The sequence below is a fragment of the Equus przewalskii genome, chromosome X, assembly GCF_037783145.1.
Source record: "Equus przewalskii isolate Varuska chromosome X, EquPr2, whole genome shotgun sequence".
Classification (NCBI taxonomy): domain Eukaryota; kingdom Metazoa; phylum Chordata; class Mammalia; order Perissodactyla; family Equidae; genus Equus; species Equus przewalskii.
Genome location: NC_091863.1, coordinates 33,753,082 through 33,771,379, shown reverse-complemented (window position 1 = coordinate 33,771,379; position 18,298 = coordinate 33,753,082). Strand labels below are relative to the sequence as shown.

The 18,298-nt window shown below is 43.7% G+C and overlaps 1 protein-coding gene and 1 long non-coding RNA gene across 5 annotated transcripts in view; one reads left to right on the top strand and one right to left on the bottom strand.

The window, feature by feature from the left end:
• Positions 1-9,931, bottom strand: part of USP9X (ubiquitin specific peptidase 9 X-linked) — a 167,371-nt gene extending 157,440 nt beyond the window's left edge. For all 4 annotated transcript variants that reach the window (XM_070603644.1, XM_070603650.1, XM_070603647.1 and 1 more), the window contains exon 1: positions 9,794-9,931. The gene's annotated coding sequence lies outside the window, so the exon portion shown is untranslated. The remainder of the gene's footprint in view (positions 1-9,793) is intronic.
• A 58-nt stretch (positions 9,932-9,989) lies between these two features.
• Positions 9,990-17,634, top strand: LOC139080922 (uncharacterized). Its single transcript, XR_011535786.1, has 3 exons — positions 9,990-10,116; positions 12,917-12,971; positions 17,500-17,634. It is a non-coding gene; the product is annotated as an uncharacterized lncRNA (long non-coding RNA).
• The last annotated feature ends 664 nt before the right edge of the window (positions 17,635-18,298 follow it).

The window sequence follows — 18,298 nt, the reverse complement described above, 5'->3', positions numbered from 1 at the left end:
CTAATTCATGCTTTCCTCTTCTCCCTGGGCACATATTTCCCAGCCTCCTTTGCAGTTAGGTGTGGCCATTATGATGAAATTATAAGTGATGGAATGTGAGAACAAATTTCATGTGGCACTTTCAGGCTGCCCATGTAAACTTTCCAAGCATACTATAGATACTTTTCTCCCCTTGTAGCTTGCTAGAACGGAGATGGCTCTGTACCTTACCCCGAAGGGTGACCTTGGCAGCCATGTGTTGGATAAAAAGCCCCTGTCCGCCTGGGTTTCTGAATGACTCCAAGGAGGAGGGCTATCCCAATGAGCTAGTCACTCACTCGGTACTGAAAGATGAGCAATAAAGAAATTTCTGTTGTGTTTGAGCCAGTAAGCAATGAGGAACTAATATTGGAGGATAGAAAGATGGAGAGTCTTGTTAAACAGCAGTAAAATGCTTGATTAAGATGTTAACTGTAATATAAGGAAGTCAGGCCAAATGCCTCCTGAACCTATGGCTTTAGGGGAGGACGGAAAGCAATGTTTCGAAGTGTGTAGTGATGGTTACTTGCTGTGTTTACCAAGGTATTACAAGAAAGAGATAAGCTTAGGCAAGAATTGACTGATCCAAGGGCAGAAATGAAAAGAAATAAGAATTGGGGGAATAAAGGGTTAGAAAAGCTGACTGCTTCTGTATCCCAAATAACAAGAGAGAAGACTGAAAAGGGCTTTTTGTAAAAAAGTGTAGGAGAAGGGCTGTGTCCAGACGTGCTGGCGACCTCGTACATGTCCACGTAGGCCACGGAAGCAAAGCTTGTCTGCACTCTGACCTGACTCTTAGCAGAACGCTGTGATTCCTCCTGGAACAAAGGGAGATAAGGACAGGGAGTTGCTGCAAGAAAGTTTCTTGTCCCTATCTTGTGGGAGACTGCCACAAGGCTATTTCTCATCCAGCTCCCTGGTCTGGGGGAGGGCAACCCCTTCCACCTTCCCCACTTTCCTGTTAGGGTACAGAGGCCAGCTTCCGTGGCTGTCTGTACAACTGCCTGGCTTTAGTTTAGAACTGGCTTCTCCACAGCAAAGTGACATACCGTTCTGGTGGTCTGTCATTTGGCTCCTCATGTTTGGTGTCACCCTGTGGGACCAGGGACATAGGGAGCGGACACTATCTTGATCTTCCTTATGTTGTCTCTGAATTTACCATCTAAATCCATTTGGCCGCATTATCTCCCATCAGCCTAACAGCTGCAATAGTGTCAGCCCCCGAGCTGCCGCTTAGGGACTCTCAACCACTTGACACAGACGCATGAAGACTCCTCAGTTAAACAAGGGACTCAGCTCGGAAGCAAAAGTCAGATTAGAGTGGTTGTGTCCCTCTCATGCAAGCCTGTTGTTTGAGATGGCATCAAGGTAGCCGTGATTAATTTGCAAAGAGAGAAGCATGGGAACGAGGAGGCAAATACATAAAGCAGACTTTACAATTACGTCTAGGAAAGAACTTTGGATGTGGTTACAGCACATGGAACTGCCTAGAAGCAAATAGATCAGAAGACTACTAAGGTTTTTGAGGAAACTGAATTACCAAAGAAACCAGGAGCCTGGCCTAAAAAAGATGCGAGGTGTAAAGCAACGCTGGGGCAGGAAGTGATCTGGGAAGGCTGACACAGCTGCGATCCCCATCATTACCTCTCTGACCTCGTTCCCTCCTTGCCCCCGTGACTCCGTCTGTACCAACCAGCCTCCTTACCGTTCCTGGAACACCATAAGCACATTTCTATCTCACATCCTTGGCCTTTGCTGTTTCCTCTGCCTGAAAAAACCTTTTCTTCAGATATTCACATGGCAAACCCACCATGGATCCCAGCCCCAGGTATTCTTAGGGGTAATTGAAATAAACAGTCTAGCTCTCCTCTGGCAGCTGCCACTCCCACAGGCACCAGGTCCACTGTTGATGGCATAAAACAAAAGCTAGGTATAACCTGATTGCCCTGGCACTTGGTCATGCAAGGCCCTCAGAGCCCCACAAAATGCACCTAATTATTTCCAGGAGTTGCTAGGGGTTGTCACATGTGCTCAGCAACAAGTGCACTCCAACAGTCTGTAGGACTCTGCTCTCAGCTGGAGACCACAGACACTGCTGCCACTCGAAGGCTCCCTGAGGGTGTTGGTATCTCCCGCTGGATTATAGTAGTTCTGCCCTGGTGGCCCCCTGGACAGGACCAGGCAGGAGGTGCCTGGTGCTTCATGGGGTGTTTGGTGTGAACAGCTCTCTCCCCACGGTGTTATACCACCAGGGTGTCCTACAATTCAACTCAGTTCTGACACTGTCCACCCAGAGATAGCGTTAGATCCCAGAGGTTAAGGGCTCAGTCCCGCAGGCCTGTCCCCACCCCCACCCCCACTTCAGCCACCAGTCACAAGCCCAGGCTGTTACCTATGCTTCTAACCAACCGGCTACAGATTGGAGGTTCCAACGACGCCCTCCCTGGCAACTCAATTCAGACGCCAGTCACAAGGCCAGGTTGTTACCTGTACTTCTGAATGGCTGGCTAGGTTCCAACTTCTCCCTCCTTGGGTCCAACGAATTTGCTAGAGCTGTTCACAGAACTCGAGAAATATTTTACTCACTAGATCACCACTCTGTTACAAAAGGATATGACTCAGGAACAGCCAGATGGAAGAGATGCACAGGGCAAGGTGTGGGGACAGGGCGAGGAGCTGCCACGTCCTCTCAGGGCACACCACTCTCCCTGCATCTCCAGGAGTTCACTGACCAGGAAGCTCTCCCAACCCCGTCCTTTTGGGTTTTTATGGGGGCTTCATTACATAAGCATGATTGATTAAATCATTGACCGTTGGTAATTGATTAACCTCCAGCCCCTCTCTCGTCCCCGGAGGTCAGGAGATGGGACTGAGAATTCCAGCCCTCGAATCACGGGTTTGGTTCCCCTGGCAACCAGCCCCTATCCTTAGGTTAGTTCCAAAAGTCACCTTATTAACATACACCTTTGTGGCTCTCATCACTTAGGAAATTCCAAGGGTTTTAGGAGCTCTGTGTCAGAAATGGGGAGAAAGATTAAATATATATTTCTTATTATATATCACAATACATAAACTGCAATCCACCCCCTGGTCTTTCAAACACACATCTCCAATAGCAAAACAATCACGAGTCCAAAGATACTGGCACGTTACTGGACTCTCATTCAGTCATTAATAACTCTCCAGTCCAGCACCCTGTCCTCTGAGTGTCTCCCAGGCCGAGGTCACTCAGGTTTGCAGGCTTCCACTCCATCTTGCCAGGTTCCATAGCAGGAGTGGTCTCAGCAGTACATAGCTTCCCCCTTCAGGCGTCTGGCATCATCGAGCTAAGAGATAGTATGTCTCTGGCCCTGAGCCCCTTTTGAGATGTTAACGTAACATGGGTTTTCCCTCATTACACACCCACTTATTCACTCCCTTACCCTCCGTTACTGTTTGTCTCTCTCTCCATTTATACCCAAACTTTCCCACCTTCAGCAGGGACATTCGGTTCGGCCACCATGCTGGGCTGGACTGCAGGCAGCCACGCTAGTCTAGCACGTCCCTCTCCCTCAGTCCACTGCCTGTCGGAGAAGCGAAGGTGCCACAGGCGCAGAACCAGCGGGCTGTCCCCCGCCCCGGGCAGCACGGCTGCCTGCGCCGTCAGCCGCAGTGTTGCCGGATGGGGGAGGCACGTCCTGCCCCATCAGGCCCTTAGGAATTCTGTCTGACAGAGGGGTTAAAAACATAGTTACCATTTCTTGCTTAGGAATCACTTCTGCTCCCAGCCCTTGGAGTTGCAGCCCTGGTCCTGTGACCACTGCATCAAGCAGGGGGGAAAAAGTTGAGGTGATGTGGGGCGGAACAACACCAGCACGGCCCCACCCCGTCTTCTCCAGATCCACCAGGAAAAGAGAGAAATCCATCCCGTGGGGACTCTCCTTCAGCCCCACTCATGTTCATGTTGAGTGTGAGCGCACACTCGTGAAGGCGTGTAAGCCAGCCCTTCTTGCTTTTATCTCCCCGTTTTAGACAGCCCACGTTTTCTGTGCCTGTTCCCATTCTCTACGGAACTAGTCCCCTGAGGGAGCTCTCTGGCCATTGTTGGACATTACGGGCTGCAGAGTGAGTCCCATGGTCTGGAGAAATGACGGTCAGTTGTCCAAACGGGCTCAGTATCTTCTGTTCCGGTTCCTTCACAATCCTCTGAGCATTTGCACCTACGCCAGGCAAGCAAAGCCCAGTCTAGAGTCGGTGTCGACTCCTGTGAGGACTCGCTCGTAGACCCAGGGCTGCCAGCATCAGTCTCACTCGCCAGCTAAGCTCAGGGCTTCCCACCAGGGACTCTGCCGCATGGCCATCTGCAGTCTCTGCCTCTCTCGCTGGCAGACAGAACAGTGCTTATTGGCCTTTTGGGCCTCAGAGGGTGCAAGAGGACTGTTTCTAGAATCAGCCCGTTGCTGCGGTGTCCTCATGTCCGCTCATCTCACGGACTCAGGTGACCGTCTCAAGCAGGTACACAAGGACATCTGCTTGTTTGTTCCAGTCACCTTCCAGACCTGGATGGGAGTTCTTCTGATGGGCGTTGGCATGTCCTACTCTAATGCACCCTCAAATTCCCATGGGGCTGTGCCCCATACAGGCATCCCTTTAATAGGCCAGGTTTCCATTGCCCTCCTGCCTGACCATATGGCCAGGCCATTGGCCACTGCCGTGAGTCAGTAAAAACCCAAACATAGGCGCTTTTACCAGTGCTCGATTCTTCCATCACTGCAGGAAAACAGCATGCAGTTCCGCCCACCGAGCTGATTTGTTTTTACCTCCTTCCATCAGAGTGGCAGCCTTCCAAACAGGATGTCCATCCACGTGGAACTGGCGTCCACAAAACAAGCAGCTCTTTGTCGATCAGCCGAGAGCTGTTTACAGGGCCCTGTCCAGGTGACGATAGCATCCTGCAGCTCCTCGCTCAGTTCCCAAGTCGGTCCTCGGGGAGAGGCTCCCTGCCTGTGAGTATCTCCCCTTGCCTTCCCCAGGCAGCATGATCCTGGAGAAACCATTTCCATTTTACTTTGGAACTCCTCTGGGCACTGCCAGGCCCATTAGAGCGCTTCTCCGACATCACCCAAGACACTGTGGGCATTTCAGGCTTCAGGATCATTGTGTGTCCTTCGGTCATCGGGGTAGCTTCCATTAACGTCCAACAGCAAGGTAGGACTTACCGCTCAAATGGAAATTCTCTGTTCAAAGGACCAGTCATGGTCGCTGGGAGGCGCTCACAGGCTCTTGCCATAAGCCCCAGTCTAGCTCCGCGTAGGGCCATTGCACAGAGAATTTGTCCCTACCTGCCCTCCAGCTTCTATTCCACAGCGTGGCTCAGGCATCTTACTGGTTCCCACTCAGCACGCTGATGAGTATCGCTTGAAGGGCGGACTTACGCGCCTTCTGTCTTACGATGTTAGGCGGGGGAAACATCCCCCAGTCAGATACAGTGTCCATGCCCCTATCACAATTGGGTAAAAGAGACGCAACCACTCACGTAAAGCCTGTTCCAACATGCAATTCTCCTGCAAACTTTTACTGTAATTCCCTCAGCTCTTGTGCTCCTGATGTGGCCTCCTTTAGGACTTCATCCACAGGTTTCGGTTTGACAATACCAGGTAGGGGAGGTGTTCCCCAGCCAGACAGAATATCCATTCCCGTGAAACAGTTAGGTAAAGTTGACACAATTTCTTTACAGAATTCCTGCTTAGACATTCCAACGTTCACAATCTTATGGCCCATGACATTTTTATATTCTCTCCATCTAATTGCAGGAGGAGTCAGGGCTTCACCAGTGGGTTTTGGGACCACAGTTCAGGAGACTCCTGTATCAGTGAGTCCTAGAAACTGCTCATCTCCACTCCTTGACCATTTTAACCACTCTTGTGCAAAAAGCTTTGGATTCCTAGGGAGGGCTCGAGTCAAGGGACCCTGGCCCTTTTGTCAATCTTTATCTTGATTAATAGACCTGACCACCGCTGCCCCGAGCGATTGTGGGTCAGGTCTCTCATAGCTCTCTCTCCCTTCCGGCTTTTTCAATTTCCCCAGACTGGGGTAAATAGAGCGGCCTTTTTTTGAGGCCCTTTGATATTGGGGGACCAACAGGGGGCCCCTTTGGCCAGCCTAATCTTAGGTAGTGCTATATATTTTTTTCTTCTCCCCAAAGCCCCCCAGTACAGTTATATATTCCAGTTGCGAGTGCCTCTGGTTGTGCTACGTGGGACGCCGCCTAGGCATGGCCTGATGAGCAGTGCCATTGTCCGCGCCCAGGATCCAAACCAGCGAAATCCTGGGTCGCCCAAGCAGAGCGCTCGAACTTAACCACTCGGCCACGGGGCGGCCCCTCGTCCCATTTCTTGATAACAATCTGAAGATTCCCACCCTGCTGGGAGGAGTCCTGTGACTCGCCCCTTTCTGTTTCCTCTTTGTTTCACTCCTAGCAATATTCACTTTATCTTATTTCTCAGCAACATTTTAAAAATTTCCACCTAGTTGGCAAGAGTCCCTGCACTCTCTCTCCCCTAGGCCCCTTCCCATTCTCTTGTTAATTAACCTAATGTTTCTATTAGCATCTATAAGACCCTCAGGAAGCCGCAATAGCAAATTCATAAGGCCCCCGAACTGTTTTTTGGTTTTGTAATAAGATTATATGAAGTGCCCATGTGAAGGGGACGCCTTAACCACAGCATTTACCACCACCTGGGAAATGGGCATATTCAGCGGGTGAATATCCTGGTCATCACAAGGCCAGTCCCCCAGGGCTCGCATACGAAGCCTACCAGCTGCTTCACCTGGGGGGTTCCACCTGGCATTCATGGGGGGATGGACAGTCCCCCTCCTCAGGGTAAACAGACCTTACAGTGGCTTTTATCCAGTCCACCAGGCTGCCTATTTGCTCACAAGTACCCTCCCGTGTCTGGATCACCTACAGCCATCTGGGATCGTTCCCTAGTGAGCTGTGGGTCCTGCGTCAACCCAAACAGGCTCTTCCGCTCCGCAGCACTGGAACCCAAAGACACAGCCCCCAAGTTAGTCCCTCCGTAATCCATTTGAGTAAAGGTTCCTCGGGAAGCCGCTGAAACAGCTCCTTCACGCTACACCCTCTGGTTCAACAGTTTCTTGGGTTCGCCCTTCCCCCGTGTTGACTTTTCCCTTGGCGGGCGGCTTTGACGCTCGCCGCCAAAGCTCAGACTCACTGAAATCTAGCTTGGTCTAGCATCAAGGTCTGACCTAGCGTTCTCTCTGACTTTTAGTTGAGCCGTCACAGGTAATAATAGCCAAGGGGTTGAATATTTTGCCTTTTTCTTATTAGCCTGCATTTCCTTGTGCAGCCAGTGAACCAACTCCCCGGGAGCTGGATCCACCTGAGTAACGGATTGCAGCGCTGCTGCAGCTGCAGACCACGGTGACCACGTGGACACCAGGAATCAAAGGTCCCTCATCCCCCGCCCTTTCATCCTTTCTCTTCCCAAACCACGTGTTTCTGTGAGCCACGCCGTTCTAGCAAATCCCACTTCACTGACACCAACTATTTGGGGTTCCTGGACCCAATTTCCAATGCGTGTGTGTCGGGGGCGGGGGCCGGGGGGCCTCCCACACAACACCAAGGAATTCTCCGGCTCCCTGCTTGTGTTCTGACACTACCCACCCAGAGATAGCATCAGATTCCACAGGTTAAGGGTTCAGTCCTACAAGACTGCCCTTAGCCTCACTCCACTTCAGATGCCAGTCACAAGCCCAGGCTTGTTACCCATGCTTCTGACTGACCAGCTATAGATTGGAAGTTCCAAGGACCCCCTCCCTCGAAACTCAATTCAGACACCAGTCAGAAGGCCAGGTTGTTACCTGTATTTTTCTGACTGACTGGCTAAGTTCCAGTGACCCCATCCTTAGGCTCAACTAATTTGCTAGAGCGGCTCACAGAACTCAGAGAAACATTTTACTTACTAGATCATCGGTTTATTATAAAAGGACATAACTCAGGAACAGCCAGATGGAAGAGATGCACAGGGCAATGTGTGGGGAAAGGGCGGAGAGCTTCCATGCCCTCTCCAGGAGCGCCACTCTCCCTGAATCTCCACGTGTTCACCAACCTGGAAGCTCCTCAAACCCGATCCTTTCGGGTTTTTATGGGGGCTTCATTACATAGGCATGATTGATTAAATCATTGGCCATTGGTGATTGATTCACTCTCCAGCCCCCTCCCTCCCCGGATGTCAGAGGGTGGGACTGAAAGTTCCAGCCCTCTAATCATTGGTTGGTTCCCCTGGCAACCAGCCCCCATCCTTAGGTGCAGTCCAAAAGCCATCTCATTAACATAACAAAAGACGCCTTTGTGGCTCTCATCACTTAGGGAACACCAAAGCTTTTAGGATGGGGACTGAGACCTCATTTACATTTCTTATTATAAATCACAAATATATTTCTTATTATAAATCACAATACCACAGCTTGCAAATAGGAACTACATTTTGGAGGACTTTTCTTTTCTTTTTGGTGAGGAAGATTGTTGCTGAGCTAACATCTGGCCAATCTTCCCCTATTTTGTATGTGGGATGCCACCACAGCATGGCTTGATGAGCAGTGTATAGGTCTGCATCAATATTCAAACCTTTGAACCCATGGCTCCTGAAGTGGAGTGCAGGAACTTAACCAGTACACCACCAGGCTGGCCCGGAGGACACATTTTTAACATCTAATGCAAGTTTTAAAATATGTACTCTCTCTGACCCAGCATTTCTACTACTCTCTATCTACTCTAGAGAACTACTCCTAAACAGATACAAAGACACAGGGACATGAATATTAATCACAGAATTGTGTTAATAGTGAACATAGGACAACAGCAAAATAAACAATGGCATATGCACACTAGGAAATATTATGCAGCAGTCAAAAAGAATGAGGTGCCTCTATGTGTCATGATATGGAATGACATCAAGACAAATCGTTTAGTGAATACAGCAAATTGCAAAAAAGATATGTACACTGTGAAATAAAAACAAAACTCTCCAAAATAACACCATAAATGTTTGACTAAGCATATATATGTAGAAAAGCCCATGTAAATGATAACTGATAACAGCGGTTACGTCTGGGGAGAAAGGAAGAGAAGGGAATCAGGAGTGGGAATGGTGATTGAGAAGACTTTAGCCTTATGCTTAATAACTGTCTTTTGAGGATAGTGAATGCTTGTGTAATTGGAAATTAATTTTTTATAAAGAGCATTTGGCATTTAGCAAACACTATCATGCTCGCCCCCCCTCCGCTCTCCCTTATCACGTTAGTGCACACTGGCCCAAATTCCAATTGCTAGTTCTTGCATTACCTCGCCCGAGGGCTTTCTCTTGCCACTGGAGCCAGCTCTGCTGCCGGAGTCGGCTTTGCCACCCATGTGGCAGCCCAGAAATGCTGGGCAACGAACCCCTCTGGGAGCAGCCCTGGATCAGTGACTGATGGGTGCTGGTGTATCTCTCAGTCAGTGATCAGTCGAGAGGCAGAAGCCATATTAATATTAGTTCTTTGAACAGACAGGATTTAACATAGAAAATGTTAACTAGGCATAAAGTTGTTAAGTAGGTAACAAATAATGAAAAGAGAACTCTAAGATATCATAAAGAGAGCGATCGCGGGAAGCCACTCCCACCCCCAGGGCTGAGGCACAAAGGAAAGAGAATGGAATTATTACAACCAGAAGCTTGGAGGAAGGGCTCCATGGGGCTGGGGCCCAGACCTCTGGGGAGGGGGTGCTGCTCACCTCATGCTGGTGTTTCTGATGGGAGTGTGATGAGGCTGGTTCTGTGAAGGTTGGAAAACTGCAAACCGGATTCAGCTGTAGACACGGACAGGTGCTGCTGGTGCGAGGGTGAAGAAATACTCCTGGGGGGATGCTGACAGAAGCAGGAAGCTGACAAGAAGGAACAAGGAAGAACAGAAAGGAGTTGAAGTTCCTTCCCCCTCCTCCAGCCTTGGAGTCTCCCTCTATCGCCCCCTAGGCGGAGTCTAACAGGGAGCCGCTGGCGAAGCCGAACCGTGCGTGGTGGAATCTCATTCCCGGAGTGAAAGGTAGAGTACAGAAGGGTGAGTGTGCAGTTTAATAACTTAACAGCTTAATAACATGCACAAAGATAAAGGGAACAGTCTCATGAGTCCCGGTTTATCTGTCACTCATCTTCAACAGTTACTACTACTTTGGCTTTCTTGCTTCACTTATTCCCCTCCACATTCTCCCCCTGGAGTATTTTAAAGCTAATGACATGATTTCACCCATAAATACTTAAGTATCTACCAGGATAGGGACTTTAAGAGCACAATACCATTATCACACCTAATAAAATTAACACTAATTCCTTAATATCATCTAATACCCAGTCTGTGTTCAAATTTTCCTGATTGTCTCAAAAAGGGCTTTTCACAATTGGTTTGTTAGAATCAAGGCCCAAACAACGTCCGTGTATCGTTTTGGTTAATATGTCTCTTAAGTCCCTTTTGATCCATAACCCTTCCTTCTCCCTTCCCTTTCTCTTTGGTATCATTAATTCACCAAAGAAACTATGTCATTTGTCCTATAGAATGTCCCATATTCTAAATTTGTCTGATTGTATCCTGTTGGTATCATTTAACGTGCTCCTCTGTCCCCTTTATTTTCTGTAAGCTGGTAGTTACATCTGGAGCCCTGGTCAGATTCAGATTCAATTTTTTTGCAAGGATATTTTATAGAATGCTGTGTATTTCTTATTACTCCTCACTGGAAGACACAATGAGAACTTTTTTAAATTGAGGTAAAATTAGTAAATTGAGGTATACTTTACCTACAATAAAATGCACAAAAATTAAGTGAACAGCTTGATGAATATTTACATATTATGCATCCATGTGACCACCACTTAGATCAAAATATTAAAGCATTTCCATAACCGCGACCATTCCTTCATGAAATGGTGATTCTCCAATCCTGTCATTCTTTCAGAGCTTGAATTCTTTTATAATGAGCTTTCCCATCAATTCTGGATCCTCTGAAATACGCTCAGGCAGGATAAATGTTTCATTTTTTTCCTTTCTTTGCCAATTTTATGATTAATAAATTGGTGTCCTAGCTGCCTCCAAAAAGTGACCAGGGAGGTTTTATTTATTTTTTAGTATCATTATAAACTCATGGAGTTTTAAAATATTTGATGTATAAATATATATATCACTTTGCAGTGATTATGTTTTTTGATGCTCATACTGTCCTATCTTGGGGCCATTGGGAACCCCTTAAAAAGTTGCTTCCTTAGTCTTTTAATACGACTCTTGTAGTCTGTAATTTCTAGTAAGACAGGATATTCCAGGTTCATCTTTTACATTTCCAGCATTAGAACTGAAATTAGCCATTTCCCTAAGGAGTTCTGCATGTTTGTTTTAAATTATATTTAGTCACCACAATCTGGGTGCTGGGTATTTATTGCTATTATGTGTCTTTTCAGTGCACAGAGCTCGGAAAGACATTTTTTTAGAAAAAGAAAAATAAATTATGAATTAATACTGCTATTTCCAATCCAAATAAAAAATTCAAGGATTTTTACTTAATTTCTTTGATTTTGTGCTTGTATCTCTTTTCTCTCATGTATAGAATCTTGGTTCTTAATGATATTGACATAATGACTTATTTGCTTTATTCTACCACATAGCTAGAACAGTGTCAGGGTAACAGTACCAATGTTGTTGCTAACAATTAGACCACTGAATGCCATTTAAGATTTATGTGCAGTTCTTTTTGTCCTTAAGATCCAGCCCACTAGAGATGTACAGTAAAAATACTGTGTTTGCAAGTCACTTGAAATAATTATTCTCTGTGTAGTTTTGCCACTGACTTGATATATATTAGGTTCGCTTGTTTCAGTTCGTCTTCAATTTTTCAGGACTACTTTTTTTTCTTTCCGATTATATTCAGTTTTTAAATTATTTAAAACAATTTTATGGTTCCAATGTGTATTAGTGATTTATTGCTGCATAATAAATTAAACCAAACTTCGCAGCTTAAAATAACAAATATTTACTATCCCACGGTTTCTGAGGGTCAGAAATCTGGAATAGCCTAGCTGGCTGGTTCTAGCTCAGAATCTCTCATGAAAGACAGCCAAGATGTCAGCCAGGGCTGCCGTCATCTTGAGGTTTAACTGGGGCTGTACGAACTGCTTCCAAGATGGTTCGCCCGCGTGGCGGTTGGCAGACCTTAGATCCTCACTACATGGGACTGCTCAACGGGGCAACTGGCTTCCCCTAGAACGAGTGATTCAAAAGAAAGAAAGAGCGAAACGTAAGGCACGTGGTCTTTCAGAGCCTAATCTTAGAAGTTAGCATCACTTCTACCAAATTCTATTGGTCACAGAGACCAACTCAGAGGGCACTTGCAAGGATGTAAATACCAGGGGGTGGGGATCCTTGGGGCCATCTTTTACACAAAGCAAAAAGATAAAGCAAGGTATATTCAGAGAGGTCTAACTTTCATCTTTGTGCTTTCCGCATTCCCTCCCTCCCCATCTAGGAAACCACTTTTATTAGTTTTGTTTTATCTTTCCATTGTTTTGTTTTGAAAAATATCAGAAAATATGTGCCTATGTTTATATTCACAAAATATATTCCCTACTGTACAACTTTTCTGCACCTTGCTTTTTCCAGTTAATACATATCCTACAGATCACCTAACAGCAACACACAGAGATTTTCCTTACTCCATTTTACAATTTCCTTAAACTCCATTATATAGATATACTGTCATTTAAGTAACATTTTAATGACTTTGTCATTTATTAATTCTTCTCCAATTTTTGGACATCTAAGTTGCTTGTAATTTTCATCATTATAAATAATGCTGCAATGAATATCTTTGTGTATACAGGTTTTTCTGGATGTAGGACTGTTATCTTAGACTACTAGACTTCATTAAGTCAAAGGTATGAATAATTTTTATGCCCTGTTTATGTATTGCTAAATTGGCTCACAAAAGAGCTATCCTGCATTACATTTCCACCTACTATGTATAGATGCTCATTTTCTCTGTATTCTTGTCTGAATTGAGTGGTCTAATTCTTTTTAACCTATACTATTTTGACAGCTATGCCTAAGTATAGTCTTGTAATGGCCATGTATTTTCACATCATGCTTTAGCACTAACTTAATTTATTTTATTACTCTGTATTTCAAAGATAACTCTTACTAATTTAGAAACTGTATTAAATATTATTTTTGATTATTTGAATTTATTTTTCTATATCTTTAACCTTAAGTGCATGTGGACTTAGAGAATATTTTTCTGAGCTAGTAAATATTTAGTACTTACATGCAAGACTATAATGTGTGTAAAAATTATGAACTGCAACAATGATTATATGAGTCATATAAAATGCCATAAAAATTACTTCAGCAATTTTTAGTACAACATATTCATATATTTAGAGGTAGTAACATTTTCAAGTTATTTTGTCGGATTTATAGCACTATGGTTTTATTTTTGCTATAATAATAGCTGTTAATCCTTTTTCACTAAAAATATAAACTGGAATTAGAGATCTATTATTCATGAACTACATCTTCGTAAAAGTTTTTAAAACAGCACTGCCATTTTCCCAGTAAGATAGCTATGGCATATGTTTCTAAATTCACATGTCATCATTCTTCATTGGATTAATTAGCAAAATTACTTTTTTCTCCTTCTTTTACCTTTTCGAATGATATTTTTAAAATATTTTAGCACTTATACAGAGTACAATTTATAGATAATAAAAATGTTCATGTTGTTAGCTGAGGGCTAATGTTCCTCAGCAAAAAACAAAAAAAAAATCATGTTATAAAGTACTTTTGCGTAGCTCCCCTGCTGCTGTGAATACTATTTATGAATATATGTTTAGGTATTTGTAACACCTAGCCATGTTCCTGAAATGTAACCAGACTCAACAGCAGAGCCTGGGGGGTGGGAGTGGGGGTCAGTAACACCAAGACCACCTGCAAATCATCATTCTCATCGTTATCAATAAGCAGTTGTAACAAACTGGGTCATAATGTCCTGAAATTCCACGGTGAAAAGGAGACACTGTTCCTCAGTATGTTTCATGCCTTGACGAGCAAAACAACTCAGGCCTGCTGGAATTAACCCTCCCAGCACAATAGCAAAACACTGATTATATCTCAATACTTTCCAGAAAGCAAAAACTCTCCAAAACACATTTTTGTGGGCCACAAGGCAAAGATTAGCAAATATGGCCAATAAAAATCAGAACAAAGTGCAAATGAAAACTAGGTACTTTTAAAAGAATTATAAAATTGGTGAAAGTGAATGAGAATGCTAATATCCAGGATCAGTAAGGATAGGCCTCTCCATTCGCTGCTCAGGAAAAACATAAATTGGCAGAGCCTTTCTAAGGTACATCTTGGTAATCTGCATCAAAATTCTTTAAAAGGTACATTTCCCCCGCCTAGCCATTACATATGTAGCATTTCATCCTGAAGAAATAATCGAGGACATGGGCAGAGGAAGGTACAAGGATGTTTACTGCAGTACAGTAAAAGCTGGAAACAGCCAAATGTCCAGCAATATGGAAATAGTTTCAGTAAGTTACATCCATGTGCAATTATTCAAAATAATTTTGTAGAGGTCTGTTTGCAGCAGGCCTTGTTAGTTGCATGTCTAATATCCTTTCCCCTTTTCTTCTATGTTAACAGAACCCAGAATTGTTCAGGGCAGCGATGTTCACTGCTCCAGGCACAAAATCATGACAATCTTGTTCCCACTTTCCCAGCTTCCCCTGCACCTAGGGATGGACCTGTGATCCAGTTTGGGACATTTAGATATAAGGGGAAGTCTACTGGGGACTTCTGAGAAAGTTTTTGCATTCCTGATGAAAAGGACAGATACTGCTGACGCCAGCAATCACCTACCGCAGCCCTTCTGTTAAGTGAATCTGACTCCTACTTATGAAGCAAGGGTCGATGGGTTTTCTGCTGCTGGGAGTCAAAAGCAACCCTAGCTATGGTAGACTCTGTGATGTGCCGCTCCGATACCCCTTGAGGACTCCCAGCTATTGGGAGTGCTACAGGCTGCCGCTATCTCCAGGAATTGTACTCCGTTGAAGTCAGCTGCCTTGCCCAATTTCATGCCCCCTTGGGGGAGGGGGGCAGCCCACATCTAACATCAGGGGAGTCTAAAGGCCCAGGCTTCTTTCTTCAGTTCAAGACGTTCCAGGGCCCTCTAAACAAAGTTGGAGCCCTTGTTGCTCTTGCGCCATTGCCTAGCTTGCCCTCCTGTCTAATCCTACCTACTTCATTCCCTTCCCCATACATGTTGATCCTGAAAGCACTACCTAGCAAACTTCCTGCATGCAGATCTCTGTCTCTATTTCCTGGGCAACACCACGCACAACACTACTGACACATTTATTCACATGAAAAGATGTTCAAAATATATTGCTAAATGACAGAACAACAGGTTATAAAACTATGCATGATGTCATCCTGTTTTCTTATACAGATTATACAGCTGCAGAGAAAAAATATCTGAAAAACTTTTTAGGAGATAATATAAGAATGTCTCTATGATCTTGTGATGGTGGAAAATTTCTTAAATAAGAGATAAAAAGTGCAAACCATAAAGAAAGGCTTGTACATTTGAATACACTTAAATTAAAACTTATGTTAATCAAAGGACACTATAAAGAAAGTGAAACCATAAGCCACAAACTAGGAGATAATATTTTTATATTTTCAATATGATAACTGACAAAGGATTGTATCTAGAATATATAAAGGATCAATTAGAAAAAGTCAAATCCAAAGAGGAGAGGGCAAAGAATATGAAAAAGCAATTCAGAAAAGAAAAAACATACATGGCCAATAAAATATTAAGAGACACGCCCTCACCCATTCTCAGGAAAATGCAAAACAGTTTTCACCCATTGGATGGCAAGAGTGTGGGGAATCAGACATTGATACATAATAATAAAAAGCAGCCTTTTTATGGGTAATCTGTCCCAGCTTTTTTGGAGAGTAATTTTTAATAGCAAAAAATTTAAGCAACCTACATTTCTCCTGGGGAATGGATAAACTAAGGCACATTCTATGGGGTAGTAGGCAGCAGTTAAAAAGAAAGAAGCTGATGTGTATGTGCTGACATGGAATGATCTCCAAGACAAAGCATCAAGTAAATAAAGCAAATTACTCAATATGTGAATATTATAATCCCTTTGATGTTTTAAAAAGATCACTATATATTTCAACATATACATATATGCAAATTCAAAGAAAAGGACTGGGAATGATATCTACCAAACTGTTAATAGTGGTTAATTCTGGAAAGGGGCAAAGGTTGGGGCAGGAGAAAGGGGACTTTTGCTTTTTACTATATATTTTTCTGTGTTCTTGTCATTTTTTTCTCAACATTTTATTATGAAAATTTTCAAACATACAGCAAAGTTGAATTTTATAGTCCACCTTGATATACCCCATCTAGATTTTACCATTAGCGTTTTACAGACTTGTTTTTTTATCACAGATCCATTGATCCATCCCTCTATCCATCTTAATCTATCTTATTTTTAATGCACTTTAAAGTAAACTGTAGACATCAGTACATGTCCCACTAAATACTTCAGCAGGCAAATAATTAACTAGAATTGAACATTTGTTTCTTTGATATAAAATTTTAAGAGTACATTCACTGATTTTTGATAAATGACGTGTTATCCAAACCCCTATCAAGATAGTGAACACCTCCATCACTCATGAAAGTTTCTGCATGTTCTTTCCTCATCGTTACCCAACCCCATATGCCAGAAGCAACCACTGTTCTGACTTTTTCCACTATAGATCAGTTTTGCTCATTCTAGAATTTCATATAAATGAACTCATACAGTATGCACCCTTTTGTATAAGGCTTCTTTCACTCAGCATTATGTTTTTGAGATTCTTCGTGTTTTTGCGTGTTATCGGTTCATTCCTTCTGAGGAGTATGCCATTGTACGAATATACGAGAGCTTGTTTATCCATTTCCTATTGATGAACACCTGGGATCATCGATGGCCCTATCGATATTTCCTCATCTTGGCTATTATGAATAAAGCTGCTATGAATATTCATGTACAAGTTTTCGTGTAGACATATGTTTTCATTTCTTTTGGGTAAATATCTAAGAATGGAATTGCTGGGTTACAGGGTATTAAACATTTAGTTTCATAAGAAACTGCCAGATCTTTTTCCAAAGTTGTTATACAATTTTACATCCTCACCAACAGGATTTGAGAGTTCCAGCCGCTCTACATTCTCACCAACATTCAGGGTTGTCAGTCATTTTAATGTAGCCATTCTAATAGGTCTATAGTAGTATTTCATTGTGGCTTTAATTTGTATTTCTCTAATGACTAATGAACTTGATCACTTCTTCATGTGATAATTGACCATTTGTTTCTTTTCTTTTCTTTTCTTTTGAGGAAGATTAGCCCTGAGCCAACTACTGCCAGTCCTCCTCTTTTTTGCTGAGGAAGACTGGCCCTGAGCTAGCATCCGTGCCCGTCTTCCTCTACTTTATATGTGGGACGCCTACCACAGCATGGTGTGCCAAGCGGTGCCATGTCCGCAACCGGGATCCGAACCAGCGAACCCTGGGCCACTGAGAAGCAGAATGTGAGAACTTAACGACTGTGCCACGGGGCGGGGCCCTGTTTATTTTCTTTGGATAAGTATCTGTTCAAATCTTTTGCCCATTTTAAGTTGGCTTGTTTGTCTTTTTATTACTGAGTTATAGAATTCTTTATATTTCTTGCATAACAGTCCTTTGTCAGATATATGTTCTCTGAATAATTTTTCCTAGTCTGTAGATTGCCTTTCAATATTCTTAATGGTGTCTCTCAATGAACAGAGTTTTTAATTTTGATGAAATCTAATTTCTCAATGTTTGCTTTTGTGGTACTGCTTTCTGTGACCTGCTAAGCCAACTTTATCTATCCCAAATCATGAAGATATTCTTTGAAGTTTTCTTTAAAAAATGCCTGATTTTACCACTTACCTTTAGGTGTGTGATCTGTCTCAGATTAATTTTTGTGTATGGTACGAGGTAGAGGTTGACATTCATATTTTTCCATATGGATAGCCAGTTATTATGGCATCATTTGTTGCACAAACTTTCCTTTCTCTCCTGGATTGTTTTGGTGCTTTTGTAAAATATCAAATGACTGTATAAGTGTGAGTCTATTTGCAGCTCTCTATTCTATTGTCAATTTGCGCGCCATACTCT